Below are 16012 nucleotides of genomic sequence, written 5' to 3'. Positions count from 1 at the left end.
TCAAACACAATAGTCTCTCGATGCCCATCTTGACTCAACAGTGTCATCTCTGTAGTGGAATGAGTTACAGGCCTGAGGCAATCTCAGTTCCATCAACTGTGGTGATGACATCCGAAGTGGTCTTTTTGCAAAGAGGTAGATTCATCCTTGACACCAATTTGTGGTCCATATAGTTTCCTATGGCCCCGCTATCTATGTATGCCCTTACTGCGTGCATACGTGATGGCTGCCTGGGATCAAGTAGGACCATTGGGATGATCAGATGCGAGGTCTGAGTGTCCTTCTTTAAGCTCGGCAAGCGGACCTCTACGCTTGTCGGGCGTAGTCGTTTCGCGAATCAGGCTCTATGCAGCTTTTATCAGCAACTCCTACCACCTTCTTGGGTGGTTTTGTAGGGCAATCCCGTAGAAAATGTCCTGAGGTTCCACAGTACAGACACAACTGCATCTGTCGTCTTCTTTCTCTTTCCTTTTGAGTTAAGGGTCCTTTAACACCCCCGATCTGCATAGGTTCAGATGCATCTGTTCCTTTGGGGGCAACGTTGGGTTTAACCAATACCCGATTCTCGAACTTAGCTCGATCAGTCTTTCGGTTCTGAAGTCGGTGGACTAGCTGGACCACTAAGTCTATAAATTCTGTGCAATCCTGAGGTGGGTTCACAACTTGAGCCAAGACGTCTTTGAGTTCTCCCCGAAGTCCACGATGAAACAATGTAATTCGTTTTTCCTCCGGCCACCCGGTTTCCACCACCAACCTATTGAAGGTTGCAATATAGGTTAGCAGATCCTGGTTACCCTGTCGTAAGGATAAAAGTTTGTTGTCCAGGGCTTGACCCTGTGAGTGTCTGGTGAATAGTTTTTCCATGCTTCTTTGAAAACCCTGAAAATCCCGGAGAAGAGGATCATCCTGGTTGACTAACGGAATGGACCAATCCGCTGCGCTGCCACTAAGATATTACAATACAAGGCTACTTTGGCTTGGTCATTTGGAAAGGCTCCCGGTCTGCATAAAAAGTGCAAGCGTCATTGGTTCATAAACACAGCGAACCTTTTGGGGTCCCCAGCAAAGCGTTCGGGTGGAGCTAACGGAATATTTCCTGGTAAAACCACTTGCACAGGATTGCTTAATGAAATGGGGGTTGGGTTTCCCCCATATCCATGTAGGGGCGTTTGCCCAGCTTGGTTTTGCAGTAGTTGCCTAGCCAGATCATTAGTGCGTTCTTTTGAGACAATCAGTTCTCTCCTGAGGGCATTAGTCTCTTGGCGAGCGGCATGTACTTCCGCCGTATATTCCCCCAATAATTGGGCCCCCAATAATTGGGTCGGTTTCCGAGGTTCCCATAACACCCAGTTGGGTATATTTAGAAAGGCTTTGTGTTCTGTTACGCTCACCTGGACCCCACAGGGGTGTCGATCGGACCCTGACAGCTGCGGTCTCCGTCAACGTGATGCGTAGTGCAGAGATGACTGTCTGGACTGGCCCGCCTAGTCTTGGCTGCTGGACCCGAAGAAGTATTTTCCTGCAAGTGGAGACAGGGATTAGCCACCTGTGGATTTTAGTGATGGCCTCCCAACTGTTCTCGCTCTCCCCCACTAATCACCTCCGATATCCCTCTAGTAACATCACCTTATGTTTGTAAAAGATGAGCTCTCCATCCTGCGTGTCTTGCAGGGGCGCGTAGATACCAGTTACTTCACTGGTTTGAAGGCATTGGGAGAGTACCGGTAAGCATTGACTCTGAAGTCCCAGGCAGGATTGGAAAGTATCAAGTTCAAAGAGTTCAATGTGCCCGATGTTCACTCTTGTCCCCTTCCTTCCTTAAGTTGCAACTGAGTTTGTGAGAAGAAGGTCTCGTAGCTGCTGCTGGCGTTCAGATAAGAGTCTGTGTTACCCAACGCTGTCCGGTAGAGGGCGGGACTAACCCGTAGTCAGCTAGTTAGTCCCCCCTCAACCCAAACATTGACAAAATTAGATTATAAAAGTATATAGAAAATAGCAATGTGGCCAAAATGCACCATTGTCTAACCCCTGAGCATATCAGGAACCTGGAGGTGCTATGGCCTTCTATGCTACTTCTCACGAAAGCCGTGTTATTTGTGTGAATTACCTTTAGTATGTCTGCCAAAGATTTAGGGCAATTTAGGGCAATTATAGGACCATGCCAGAGTTTGTCGCTGTTCATTTTTATCAAAGGCTGTGCTTAGATCCATGGACGCCAGATATGCTGGGTCCTTTTTGACGAATAAAGCATGGGGGGCGACTAAGCAAACATTTAGACATTGTTACATTGTCCATAATGAGGGTTGGAAACCCAGATGTATCCGTGATAATAATGAATTACCTGTCCCAGCCCCTGCCTCTCGATGGCCCATTGATGCTCTTGACTGATTGTCCTGGGGCTCTAAAGCCTTTACTTTGAAATAATTAACAGTGTTCAAAGCAAGCCGGTTGCCTGAATACTTCAGCTAGGAATAACAGAATAGGACTCTGGTTCTATTTTGTTGGTTTTCGGAACTGGGGCCATGATTAAAAGGGACGACTGGGAGCATAGTCATTGTGCCATGTGACAATCCTCCAGATGGCGTCACTTCCCCTGAGGAGAGAACCCGTTTCCATGAGGCTAGGAAGGAGAAGCTGCTAACCAATAGTCCCTTTAGGGGTGGTAACATGCAAGAGGATCTCATGGAGAGGGACTCCTCTCCGAGCATAAGGATGTCATTGGGAAGCACAGTCCCTGTAAAACCCCATCATGTAGGCTGAAGATAATGCCCAAATCTTATCAACATAAGATTCACTCACTTTCATTAGCCTGCCACCACACTGCCTGCCGCTTTCTTTGCACAGTCTAGTTGTTCGCAATGTGGCTGCCGCTGAAAGGTACTTAGCCCCTCCTCTCCCAACGGCTGGCGCGTTGCAACCCAGTGTTTTGGTTTTTCCTCTTTGGGTTTACACGCTAGTCTCTCCTTGGCGATTACGTTTGCCTGCTTGCTGAACTGCCCCCTCCCGATTCCATCTTTTGCTGCGGCAGATCTTTTTTCCGGCCTGCAGCACTATCCTTCTCTCTACTCTGAGGTAGGTAGTTCCCTGACAGCTTTCTCCCTGCCCGCTACTGCTCTCGGTTCCCCCATGGTAGGCTGTCCCTGCTCGCTGTGTCACTCTTGGCTCTATTGGCTCCTCACGGCAGGCTGTCCTCACACGCGGTTATCTGCTCTTATCTCGCCCGCTTTCCTTGCGAGCATTTCTTTCCTGTACCTCGCTACTAGTGGGTTTTTCACCCTTGCTCTCCTTTGAAGCTCCATGGCTCCTCTTCACAGTATTCTATCTGCTGCTGTTCCCTGGGGATCGCTGCGTTCAGACATAGGTGTTTCTGTTCATTCTTATCCAGCTGCTCCTTAAGAGTTTGCCCTCTCCTCTGCCAGACCTGGATTCTACTTACCTGCTGGAATTTCTGTGGCACGGATTTCCAGGCATCATTTCCTGTTGTTCCTCGCTTCCCAAGACCAGGGATTTTTTTTTTGTGCCTTAAGGGGCTTTTTCCCCTATTTCAGCTATCCCGCAAGCGAGGTCACTGACCTGCTTGTTTTCACAGCGGCCATTGTGGCTTCCTCCTGTGTTAGGCCATATCTACACAAAAACAAAGACTACAGCAACAGAAGGAGGAAGATGTTGCCAGAACCGAGCTCCAGTTCTTCAGGTGAGGAAGAGTTTGAAACTGACACCAAATTGTCTGAAGTTGACAGAAACCATGTGTTATTGTAAAACATCGAACCCTACAGTTGACATAGGTACTGAGACGAATAAGCTCTCAAAAATGCAACATTCAAGCAGGACGAAGGCTAGAACAGCTGCTGTCAATTGCGGACATTACGCTGGGGCTGTCACCACTATTTAAACTGAACAGCAAAGAAGGAATGTGTTCTTCATCATCCTCTGACCATACAGCAATGGCAAGTGTGCTTCTGGCAAGCTGGGAGCTGTGATACAACCAGAGGGAGAACCAGGCAACCAAGAAGGCCACATCTAGGCTTAGAAAGCTGGCACAGGGGTCCGGGAGACTGCAGCAGGGCATGTCTCTGTGGCTGAGAAGAGGAATATCTGGACACCCAAGAAGTGTCTTCGAGCCGGATGGGAACCAACGTGATAAACTTGCAGAGACTGACAGGTGGTGGCACGACCTGTAGTGGGTGGACTGAGCGGTCCGACAACAGTGCAGAGACCGCCAACTGTTGCCTACAGAGAAGCTGCGTAGGGGACTATTGGGATAGAGTGCAAGACCGTGGAGAAGGCGCAACCTGTCAAGGAGGGGGATCTACGTGAAAACATTGAATCCATTACTGCAAATCCGATTGCACTGGGCTGTTTCTTGCACATTTCATGACAAATTTATGCTGGGGGAGTCCACCGCAGCCCCTCCCACATCCTCCCACGTTATTAAATACCCTAACCCACCCCCTCTATATTGCGAGGAAATGTGAAAAAAACAGGTCAGCAAAATCTACCTCATAGTAATCGGATTCAATGTTTTGGTATGATACCCCGGCAGGACCGACGGGGTCCGACAGCTACGACAAGGCAGTCCACAAGAACTCGTAGAGAGAGGCAAGACACAGAGGGCTACTAAAGTAAGTAGTTGAAGTAGGAATAGCAAACCTGCGACCCGTGGCATAACCAGTGAAGAGTTCCCAAGGGAAGGTAATGGGAACAAGTACAAGTCTGGGAGGGTACAGCGAAGTTATGAGACTGTAAACCATAAAGACAAAAAGAGACCCGTAAACCACATTTTTATACAGTTCCAAGGTCAATTCCGCAAGAGGGTGGTACTGGAAAGTCAAGATGTACTCCAGGAACGGCTTCATCGTCTCAGTGGGGGAAGAGCAAGAGTGGTGCAAAATCCAGAGATGGTGAAAACCGCCAAAAGGGAACTACAAGCTTTGTTAAGAACTGTGAAAGAGATTGGGGAACCAGCTAGGAAAAGGAAGTCATTCTCCTAACCCCACAAGAATGTTTATGTAAATGTTTGATTTTCTGTTGGGTTACGGAAAACCCAAACTTGTATTGACCATTTGCTTGAAACACTACAAGGGGCGTTTGGACGCTTTGCATCGAGGAGAAGGGAGTCATTCTCCTGGGTTACAAACAGTAGCTGGACTTTATGGTGTTTTGTTGTAGTGACAGGCATAGAGCAGAAGCATTTCTGACTGGGACGGTGCCTGATTTCTGACATCAGACTTACTGATGAGAACCAGAGATTCTTTAGTTTAAGTAGGGAAATCCCCTTAGCGTTAGGGATAGGTCGGTTTGGTTTTGAAGTCCCCTTAGCGTTAGGGATAGCTAGGTTTGGTGTTTCATTTAATAAAAGTCTATAGCTACCACTATGGCACCATTTGGTCAGTCACTTCATTCAATGTTGTCAATGCCTCTAGATGTGAAATTCCTGGACCGCCTCAAAACGAACCAAAGCGAAAGCATTTGCCAACAACCTTTTCATTAATCAAGAATGAAAGTTGGAGGTTCGAAGACGACCAGATGTCATTGTAGTTCCGGCCAATAGATGATGCAGGCTAGCAATCCGGCAGTGCTATTCACAGGACCTGCCGAGCAGCTTCCGGGAAAACAAAGTGTCATGATGCCTACCCCCGGGCATCCGGATCAGGCCCAGCAGGCATCCAGATATTTAATAAAACCCCAGCAGCCCCGGCTGGGGGCTGTCTGGGTTCAGTACTGGCGCCTTAGGCACCAGGCTCATATTAGAAATCAGTCCTGGCACCATGGGCGCCAGGCTCATAGACTTTACTTACCTCATGCAGACCATGCTGGAAATGAATCCAAGCCAACGTGAGGCCTGGATGTGACTATTTTACTACAGGGACTATTTTTTACTCGGGTGTGGTTCTAGGGATTTCTTACCTGGAACTACTTTGGAGGCTATTTAAACCACGCCCGAACAGCAGCACATGCTTCGCGTTATTCTGCATCCAGCAGCGTAACGCTCACCGTGCCTGCAGTCAGCATCTAGTCAGCATCGCCAGCTGCAGCGCCACGCCATACTCACCAGTCCTCACAGCATTTTTTGATCTGGCGCAGCCTCCATCATTTTCTCCGCCGAAATCCACCATCTAGGGGATAAAAGAAACATAAGGTGAGCCGAGAGAGCCAAGAAATACAACCTCTCCACCATAGACTTACCTGATTAACAACCGGAGGCATTATTCTGAAACAAACCGCAACTTCTTACGCCGCACCTGTAAGGAGAGAGAAACCAGCAATTTAAACACACGCATCTTTTGGCGGACAGTGTTGGGTAATACAGACTCTTACCTGAACACCATCAGCTGCCACAAGACAATCTTCCCTTGGACCCAGCTGCAACACAAGAAAGGAATGTACAAGAGTGAACATCGGACATATTGAACTCTTTTGAACTTTATACTTACGGGTTCACGCCTGGAACCTCAGAGTCAATATTCATCCGGAACTCTTCCAACGCCTTCAAACCAGTGAAGTAACTGGTATCTATGCGCCCCTGCATTTCACGCAGGATGGAGAGCTCATCATTTACAAACATAAGGTGAGCCTACTGAAAGTGAATATCGGTGGTGATTAGTAGGGAGAACAGTGGGGTGCCATTACTAAAATCCACGGGTGGCTAAATCCCTTTCTCCACTTGCAGGAGAATACTTCTACGGGTCAAGCAGACGAGATTAGGCGGTCCAGTCCAGTCTGTCATCTCTGCACTACGCTTCATGTTGGAGGTGGTCGCAGCTGTCCGGGTCCGATCGACGCCGCTGTGGGAGCCAGGTGAGCATAACACAAAGTCTCTGGGTTCCGGGAGGAGTATTGCTGCAAAGCTGAAACTTAAAGGAATTGATGAAAGGGCACCACCACCAGTGAAGCCCGTGGTTTAATTTGACTCAACAGGAAACCTCACCAGGCCCGGACACAGAAAGGATTGACAGATTGATAGCCCTTTCTCAATTTTATGGGTGGTGGTGCATGGGCGTTCTTAGTTGGTAGAGCGATTTGTCTGGTTAATTCCAATAACTAACGAGGCTCCTCCATGCTAACTAGTTACGCAACCCCCTGCGGTAGGCGTTCAACTCCTTAGAGTGACAAGTGGAATTCAGCCACACGAGATCGAGCAATAACAGGTTAGTGATGCCCCTATTTCTCTGGGACTGCACAAGCGCTACACTGGAGGGATCAGCCTCTGTCTACCCTTTGCTGACAGGTGCGGGTAACCCACTAAACCCTGTTCATGATAGGGATTTGGGATTGCAATTATTTCCTGTGAACGACTAATTCCCAGTAAGTGTGGGTCATAAGTCACTGGCCTTTGTAAACACTGCACGTCGCTACTACCAATTGGATGGTTTAGTGAAGACGATCAAACCTGACTTCCTAGGGCAGGGGGGCACAACTGGTTTTCTCATAGGGCTGAATGTACCTTCGAAGCTGCATACAGTGGGCCGAACTACGAATGTGCAGCGTGGAGCCAGGAGTGTTTCCATGTTGTTACCTTCTTTGCATATTTATCTTCAGCTGTTGTCCAATGCCACATTCACAGTCTCTCTCTCTCGCTCTCTTTCTGTCTCTCTCTGTCCATCTCTCTTTTTCTATCTCTGTCCATCTCTCTTTTTCTGTCTTTAATCTCAATCCGAATCTTAAACCATGTCAAGCACATCATACAGACAAGCCTTGGTCAAGGCAAACCAAGTCTGTGATTATTAAGTATCTTTGATAGATATCTGAGATTTCCCCTAAGGCAGACTACAATATTTTTTGAGCTTTTGTAGGAATCATTGAATCTAAAATAGAGCAATAGTGAGAATGTCCCCACCCACACATATTGTTGCTTGATTCAACAGTATTTTTCTTTTAAAGAAAGTGATGATTTGATTGTGTTACAAGAGTGACTCAGTTACATACAGTAAGCCTAAATGGTAAGTGAGAAGCACTGTGTATACCTGAGGGTCATGTGCTATACCCCTCAGCTGTTTTTTTATGAACTCCCAGAGGCTGTGGAGTGGGCAATTATACAGGATCTGAATTTAATGGCCTACAATCCTGCCACCCTGGTTTCCAGAGAAGAAACACGTATTAAACACGTGCCTGTAAGTGATTCCATTTCAATATCTAAGACCCTGCTGCCAATATCTATTGTGCTTGCATCAGCAAGGTGCAACGTGGAGAAACTGAATGGGGGTTAAAGCTGTGGAAATGGGAGAATAGAATAGAAGTAGAACAATATATAAACTTCACAACTGTTGTGCCTTACTTTCAAGGGGTAGCCAGTAAGGGAGCGATCATTCGCACTCCGGTCACACATTCAGGGCACAGAAAGACAGAGCCAACATATCTCTAACCTTCTCTTTATTTCTCTCCTCGCAACTGCCCTTCTCTTCCCTCCCCTCCCTTTCCGGCTTCCTCTCCCTGTGCCCCTGGCTTCCTGTCTCCTCTTAAGGCTGTCCTGTCCTAAAAGTGGTCCTTTGCGTTTCCCACTTCAACATCCCCCCCCCACTTAACATTAAACTCTTCTCGCTTCTCTTCAGTTAGTCCGACAGCTCCCTGCACCATGCTGCCGATGGATCACTTCTGTGTCCCCCGTCCATTTGGGCTCTTCTAGTTCCATGCACCTGCACTTCCCATTTGCTCCCTGAATAGTCGTGCATCCTCCCTTGAGTGCTGGTTTGGTGGCCTCGCCCGTTTGCCAGGTTCTCACAGGTGCACCTGGCCCATTGCTCTAACCATTCTTCTCTGCAGGGGTGGGGTGCCTCTTGGTGGGAAGAGTACCCCGTCCCTGCACACTGACTCAAAGAGTCCTCCTCTGCCGCATTTAGCACACTGGTGACCCAGGGCCAGGCACGGTCCTTGGTGGGTAAACGGCAGACCACACCTGTAGCACATTCAATCTCCCCTTCCCTGCTGGGCTAAAGGTTGACGAGATTCCCATTCCATGTCATTGTGGTATCGGGGTGCGGTTGAGCGAACTACATGTAGGGCAGAAATCTTTCCCTCCTCCCTCAGGCTTTCGATCCTTGCAGCTTGCACATCCACCCTTTCCTAGCGGCAGGCTAGTCCTAGTATTTCCTCCAGTAGGAGAGATTTCTTGAGGAGATGCTTTCAGAATATTGGTGACGTGCAGTCCTCTATTATTCACAAGCGTATTGCCTCATCATTTGAGAAGTTGCCAAAATCACAGTGGGTTATTTTCTTTTTGTAGCCTGATGGGGCATTTGCTGATACTGATTGAATTTGTACCTTCGAAATCCTTGTTTGGCTGTGTGACCATTCTCTTGTTCAAAGCTGCGATGGCCAGGCCATATGTTGCCCTCTCTTGCAGTGGAATCGTCTTAAAGATTCCCTTTATCTCCTTCCCAGCCAGGTTGGATAGGATATAGAGGAGTGCTGTAGAGTTGTCACCCCTACTACTTTCATAAAATCAGAGAATTCCTCCACCCATTCTTCCCACGGGGACCCCTATACTGTTTTTGCTGTAGTTGGAAGGGTTGTAACCTTCTTTGTCCGCTTTGGACGTGGCAGTGGCCTGGGCCCCTTCTTGGCATTCCTCTTCCATGCTTTTGTCCCTGGATCACCTATTTGCCTTTTGGTGACCCGGGTGGTCTGCCTTGCATGCGTGTCTGGGGGGCTTCAGCTGCCCCTTCCCTGGTATGTGTCCCTTGTTTCTCTTTATGGAACCACTCTTATTACTTGTTCCGTGGTGCGTGAGGCCTCCCGGTGGCTCTTCACTCTCGCAGGGTTCTTCTCCCCCCCCCTTTTTTGAATGAGCCTTTTCTGGATGTGGCCGTAGACTAATCTGGCCGTGAAGCACCACGTGTGGGGCCTGTCGCCAGTAGGCCTCTCCTGAGCTGCAGGTTATCTGTGGGAGGTGGAGGAGTCTTTGATGTGCCGTTGTCGGGGCCGGAGCCTCTGAGTCACCTTTCGGGGCGGGTAGCTGTGCGGACTGTAGGGTTAGTAGGAGCTTGCACCCCTTCCTGCTGTAGATGAGGTAGGAGCTCCTTGTGCTGGGGCGAACTCGTGTTGAGGCAGCGGACTGCCACGTCCTGACGCCTCCCCGGCGTGAAGGGAGGGAGAGGTAGTTAAGGCAGAGGGCGCTCTCGCAGTCCCACCGCAGCGGCGGATTGCCTGCTCTCAGCGGGTCATGAGGAGACAGCCGATTGCAGCACTGTCTAGGGCTGGCGGACAGCTGTGCACCTGGCAGATTGTCTCGGTACCTCCCTTCCCAGCAGCAATGGATCCCTGTTCTTCCTCTGGACGGCTGGCAGACTGCCAGCACCGTGTGTGGATCCTCCTGGGCAGTGGCGGCCGATTGGGCATTGTATCAGGACTGCGGACTGCCATGTAGCAGGCGGATTGCCTCGGACTGCGGCGCACACTTTCTCAGCAGATTAGTTTATTGTGGCAGGACGGTGGAATGCTGTGTAGTAGGCACGGGTCCTGAATCTCCTACTCGTTGCTAGTTGTGCCTTACTTTCGTGGAGTCGCCAGTAAGGGAGCATTCATTTGCACTCCGGTCACCCATTCAGGCCACAGGAAGACAGAGCCAATGTATCTCTAACCTTCTCTTTATTTCTCTCCTTGCAACTGCCTTTCTCTTCCCTCCGCCTCCCTTTCCGTCTTCCCCTCCACGTCCTGTCCCACTTAAGGTTGTTCTGTCTTGAAGATGGTCCTTTGTGTTTCCCACTGCAACAACAGCTAAAGCCACTGGTTGCATCACTGGTGTAAAAATGAATTCTGCTACCACTTTGCGCTGGACTGGAATGAAATGTGTGTAGATTAGCAAAGCTCTCAGGCTTTGTGTGGCCGTGCATGAAAAGGACATCCATTATCGTTTTTGTTTGGAATTCTGAGACTTGTATTTTCCTAAATATCAAATAGGAAATACAAAACTGCAAGTCCCAGAATAGTATGGGAAAAGACAGGGCTGGATGGCCTTCTCACACCTGGCCATGGAAAACGAGAACACTTCATTAGATTATTACTGAATTTATAATATACAGTGCTTCACCAGTCACTGTTCTGTTCCTCCATGCCGGTGCAGCTGGCAGAGAGAGGGATGAGCAGGGCCTGCATTGGTGCTCCAGCTGGGTAGCAGACAAAGGACACACACGTACCCGGAATTGCTGCCTTCCGCAGGACGGGCTGTTTTGACCCAGGCCCCGGGCCGCATGAAATACGGGACGATAGAGCGTCTGGGAGTTTAGGCACGGGTTGGGGGAAAACGGCGCGAAAGCGTAGGGAGGGGCGTCCGAATGTCGCCACAAGAAACAAAAGCCCAGGAAGGGCAGGAAACAGCAACTGGGAAGGTTCGAATTGTAACAGCAAGGGGTCAGGGGGGTAACCCGGCCGCCCCCAGGAAGGAACAAAAGGCCGGAGAGGGTATAAGTAAGCCTGGAAAAGGAGAGGCGGCACAAACCAGGTAAGAGCTCACCTCTCTCGGGTAGGCTCTTAGTACCTGGAGAAGGGGATGGTACCTGAGTACCTGGTTATACATCTCGGGGGGAACGACCTGGTGAGCACAAGCAGGGGTAAATTACAAAGGAACACCTATCTGCAAGTCACTGAATAGCATAGCCCGCAGCTGGTGGAAAACCGAGATTTTTATGTCAGAGATAATACCAAGAAGAGTCTGGTATGGGGCACAGAGGAGGCACGCAATTGAAATAGCCAGAAAGAAACTAAATAAATCAGTAGAAAAGTACTGCAAGAGCACAGGGCTACATTTCATAAGACATGGCTCACACCGGAACAAGCCAGACATGTTTCACCAGGATGGGGTGCACCTATCAAAGGAAGGGATGGGGGTGTTTTCCGACAACATTTTTAGGGCACTCCAGGAACGGGGTTGTAGGTAGGGTGCTTTTGGGGGGGACCTGAGCGGGCGTAAGGAACACCCACTCAGGTGTGGCGGCATGTGCCCAGGAACGCAGGCTCAGGTATAACAAGGACTCAGGAGGAGCCTTGGGCAACTTCGGAACTGGACACAATGTGCCCAAAAGCATATGACAGTGTCATTATTTTGTTGTGTTGTATTTTCTGTATGAAAATAAAATGCCTACAGCCTACAACTTTTCCATACACATTAGTTGTCTGTAATTTATTATTTAGGTAGGGACCTGGTAAGAGAAGCAAAGTGAACCCACACTACTCTGCCTAAGTTCTAGTGCACTTCACGTCACCGCGCATGCGGGACGTGAGGGGATACAACCAGTGGTTGAAGTGTACGAAAAGAAGTAGTAGAACTATGTTCCCTGCTGGCCTGCACCCAATCCCCACAAGCCCCATCACCTTGTCCCCTCCCACACACAATACACCCCCCAAACACTTGCACCTGCTGTTTAAGCGAACGTTCAGTGCAGTGCAGTGAAAGTGCAAGTTTCAACGTCTTCCTACACTTTCATTTTAAAACAAAACCATTCCGGAACGGTTTCTTCTTAAAATCAAAGTATAGGAGCTGTAAAAGGTAATTAAAAAAAGTACAGGAGCACCGCTCTTGACCGCTCCCGCTTACTTCAACCACTGGATACAACAGTCACTTGACTCACTTCTGATTCAGAGCGGAAGGAGATAAGGATCCAAGCACTTAGCACCCATTAGCACTCGTTTGTCACACTCTTAGGCACTTCTCAGCAGAGGCCCGAGCAGGGCACATGCCACCTGGTCGAAGTTCACATTACAAAATTTGATTTACTGTTTTTAAATGAAGTCTATGCTAACATCAAAGATAACTCACAGAGCAAACACAGTGTTGTATGCCTATCAATTCATGGCTCAGCAGGTGAAGTGATCCTTCCTGAGTTTGTGGTTTGTTTTTTAACCATTGTCTGGTGCTCCAGCCGAAAACCCTCTGCAACAAGGCAAGATCCGTGGCAGGTCAAGCTGCCTGGCAGGTCATGAAACATGCATCTAGTGCAGTGGTCAAAGTGTAGGAAAAGAAGTAGCGGAACTATGTTCCCTGCTGACCTGCCCACTCCCCACAAACCCTATTGCCAGCCTCCTCCCATGAGCAATCCAAAGCTCCAAACACACCTGCTGTTTAAGGGAATGTTCAGTGCAGCACACTGAAGTGCAAGTTTCAACTTCTTCAGACATTTTTATTTAAAAAATACAACATTCCGGAATGGTTTTGTTTTAAAATAAAAGTATAGGAACTGTAAAGCATTTTTAAAAAGTAGAGGAACAAACACTCCCGCCCTCTTCGACCACTGATCTAGAGCAGGGCTTGAGCCTGCTCATAGTGAAGGCATTTGCAGTGCCACAGAACAAACCCTCTTTGCTTACTCTTCCAGGCCCGGGTAGTAGAGCTTTTTTTATCAACATAACTAACCATAAATAACCATAGCCGGTCAAGTGGCACAGCGAGTAGAGTGTTCGCTTTGACATCCGTGCAGAGCCTGCTAACGCAGGTTCGAATTCCGCCAGGGCCAAACTCAGCCTTTCATCCTTCCAAACTCAGCCTTTCATCCTTCCGAGGCCGATAAATGAGCACCACACACCATGGGTAATAATAAACAGTGCGTAGCACTATATAAGTGGCACATTATTATTATCATTAAACCACAGGGTATAGTAGGAAAAAATGTTAGGTCATTGCCTGCTGGCGTTGTCTCCCACAGCATAATATGAAAGAGGCCCAGGGCACAGAGGCATCCCTGCGTGGCTTTGACTGCTCTTTCCTTCAAGCCTCTTTACCCGCATTGCTGGCTCTGTATTGGCTCTGCGCACACATTACACATTACACATTTTACAAGGCATGTTAAGTATGTACTGAGCTAATAGAAAGCCAGCAATGGTCCCGGGCAAACTGTTTGTTTGCTAATGTATTATTTTATGTAATGAAATAAGACTAACTGCTTGAAATGGGCTGTTTCCCATTGCAAAAATAAACACTTTTAGTGGGCCGCATATCGCGTGACAGAAGGCCACATTTGGCACGCCGGTCATTCGTTGTGCACCCCAGGTCTAGAGAAAGTAAACGGCAGAGCAGCCTGAGGGAAAGCTGAGGGTCCGATCTTGTTGGCATCCCAGAAGCGCACACCCACAGCCCGGGGCACCCCTTGCACTACAGTCCAAGTCCACTGCCGGGCGCATGGGGGAACAGGCTCCGGGGCAGAGCTGCCTGCCACCGTCACAGTGGGAAGCTCTATTGCTCTACCACAGAAGGTGGTGGGTGGGCTTCCCGGGCTGAGCACCTGGAACCTGTGTTTTTTTAAAACCCTGATGGTCTTGGCCGACTTCCAAGTGGGGAAGCTAGATGGGGTGCTGGGCCATCTCGTAGCAGGGGTGGGACTGGCAGCGCTGTGCCCCCCAGCCTCTCCTGCCCCAGAAAATAAAGGTTCCTGTGACTCTTGGCAGTGGATCACCCGGCTCCCATGTCGATGAAGAACGCATCTAGCTGCGAAAATTGGTGTGAATTGCAGGACACATTGATCATCGACACTTCAAGCGAGCCTTGCGGCCCTGGGTTCCTCCTGGGCCTACACCTACTTGAAGGTTGCTTGCATGTCAATTGCTCCAGGGTCCCTCCCTGGGGTGTGAATGGGGCCACTGCAGGTACTCAGTTACTTTCGTCCCCTAATGTCAGACCCTAATCAGCACCATGGACGCGTGTGGCCGGAGAGTCTTGGCATCCCCATTTTTCCACCTCGTGGGGTTGGTGGGGCCAGGGGCACGGCGTGCCCTGGTGGTGGTGGCAGCCTAAAAACTTAATGCACCTTCTCCAACCCAGGCGCAGCTGGACGTATCTCTGGTGTCCCCCGGCTGCCTGCGCTTGACAACCCTGGAGCGCATGCATCGTTACGGCGCCCAGTGGGCAACCTCTCACAGATCGGGAAAGCGCACACTCGGCTGAGCCAGAGGTGCAGGGTTGGGCAACTGAGCTTCGGCTCCCCGACCTCAGATCAAACGTGCGACCGGCTGAATTTAAGTATATTTCTAAGAGGAGGAAAAGAAACTAACCAGGATTCCCTCAGTAACAGCGAGTGAAGAGAGACGAGCCCAGCGCCGAAACCCCATCCCGTGGTGGTCACCGGAAATGAGGCGTACAGAATACCAACTCCCCGGAATCGCTCAGGGGTCCCAAGTCCTTCTGATCAAGGCTCACCCCGCGGACGGTGTTGGGCCAGTTGCAGCCCCGGGCGTGCCAGGATCAGGTCTTCTTGGAGTTGGGTTGCTTGGGAATGAAGCCCAAAGTGGGTGGTAAACTCCAACTAAGGCTAAATATGGGCGTGAGCCAACACGTACTGCAAGGGAAAGTTGAAAGGAACTTTGAAGAGAGAGTTGAAGAGGGCGTGAAACCATAGAGAGATAAACAGGTAGGGTCCATGCAGTCCACCCGGAGGATTCAACATGGCGGGCAGGTTGGTCGCCTTGAACGGCGGATCCCCTCAAGGGACCACCACCCGGGGCACCCGGCCCCTGCAGGTGCAATTCCTCCATGGCGGTGCACCGCTACTGGCTCTGGGTCTGCTAGAAAGGCCCCGGGGGCAGAGAGTGCTATAGACCCTTGGAAACAGTTTTACCATGTCAACAGGGCTGAGGGAGATTGACCGCCACCCCGCCCTCCCCCAGCAACTGTCCCGACCCCTGTTGAGGGTTGGCAACAGGCCTGAGCCCGGTGTAACTGTCGACTGGGGTGGACTGTCCTCAGTTTGCCATGACCATGTCGCCGTGCCGGACAGGTAGGCCCATGAAGGGCGCCAGGGGTCTACGGTGATGTCAGTTACCCACCGGACCTGTCTTGAAATACGTAGCAAGGAATCTAACATGTGCGCGAGTCAGACGGCCGAACAAAACCCTGTGGTGCAATGAAGGTGAGGGCTGGCGTGTGCCGACTGAGGTGGATTCCCATCAAGGCGTTGAGGGGCACACCACCAGCCCATCTCGCCTGCTCTGTCGTGGAGGTGGAGCATGAGCACGCTTGATAGAACCTGAAAGATGGTTAAGTATGCCTAGGCAGGGCGAAACCAGAGGGAACTCTGGTGGAGGTCCGTAG

The 16012-nt window shown here is 49.9% G+C and overlaps 1 pseudogene; it reads left to right on the top strand.

The window, feature by feature from the left end:
* Positions 1-14361: 14361 nt before the first annotated feature.
* Positions 14362-14515, top strand: LOC138448135 (5.8S ribosomal RNA; annotated as a pseudogene).
* The last annotated feature ends 1497 nt before the right edge of the window (positions 14516-16012 follow it).

Source organism: Ambystoma mexicanum, chromosome 3q (genome assembly GCF_040938575.1).
Source record: "Ambystoma mexicanum isolate Mex_15411 chromosome 3q, UKY_AmexF1_1, whole genome shotgun sequence".
NCBI lineage: Eukaryota > Metazoa > Chordata > Amphibia > Caudata > Ambystomatidae > Ambystoma > Ambystoma mexicanum.
The sequence above is the reverse complement of the archived record's forward strand: the minus strand, read 5'-3'. Positions and strand labels throughout refer to the sequence as shown.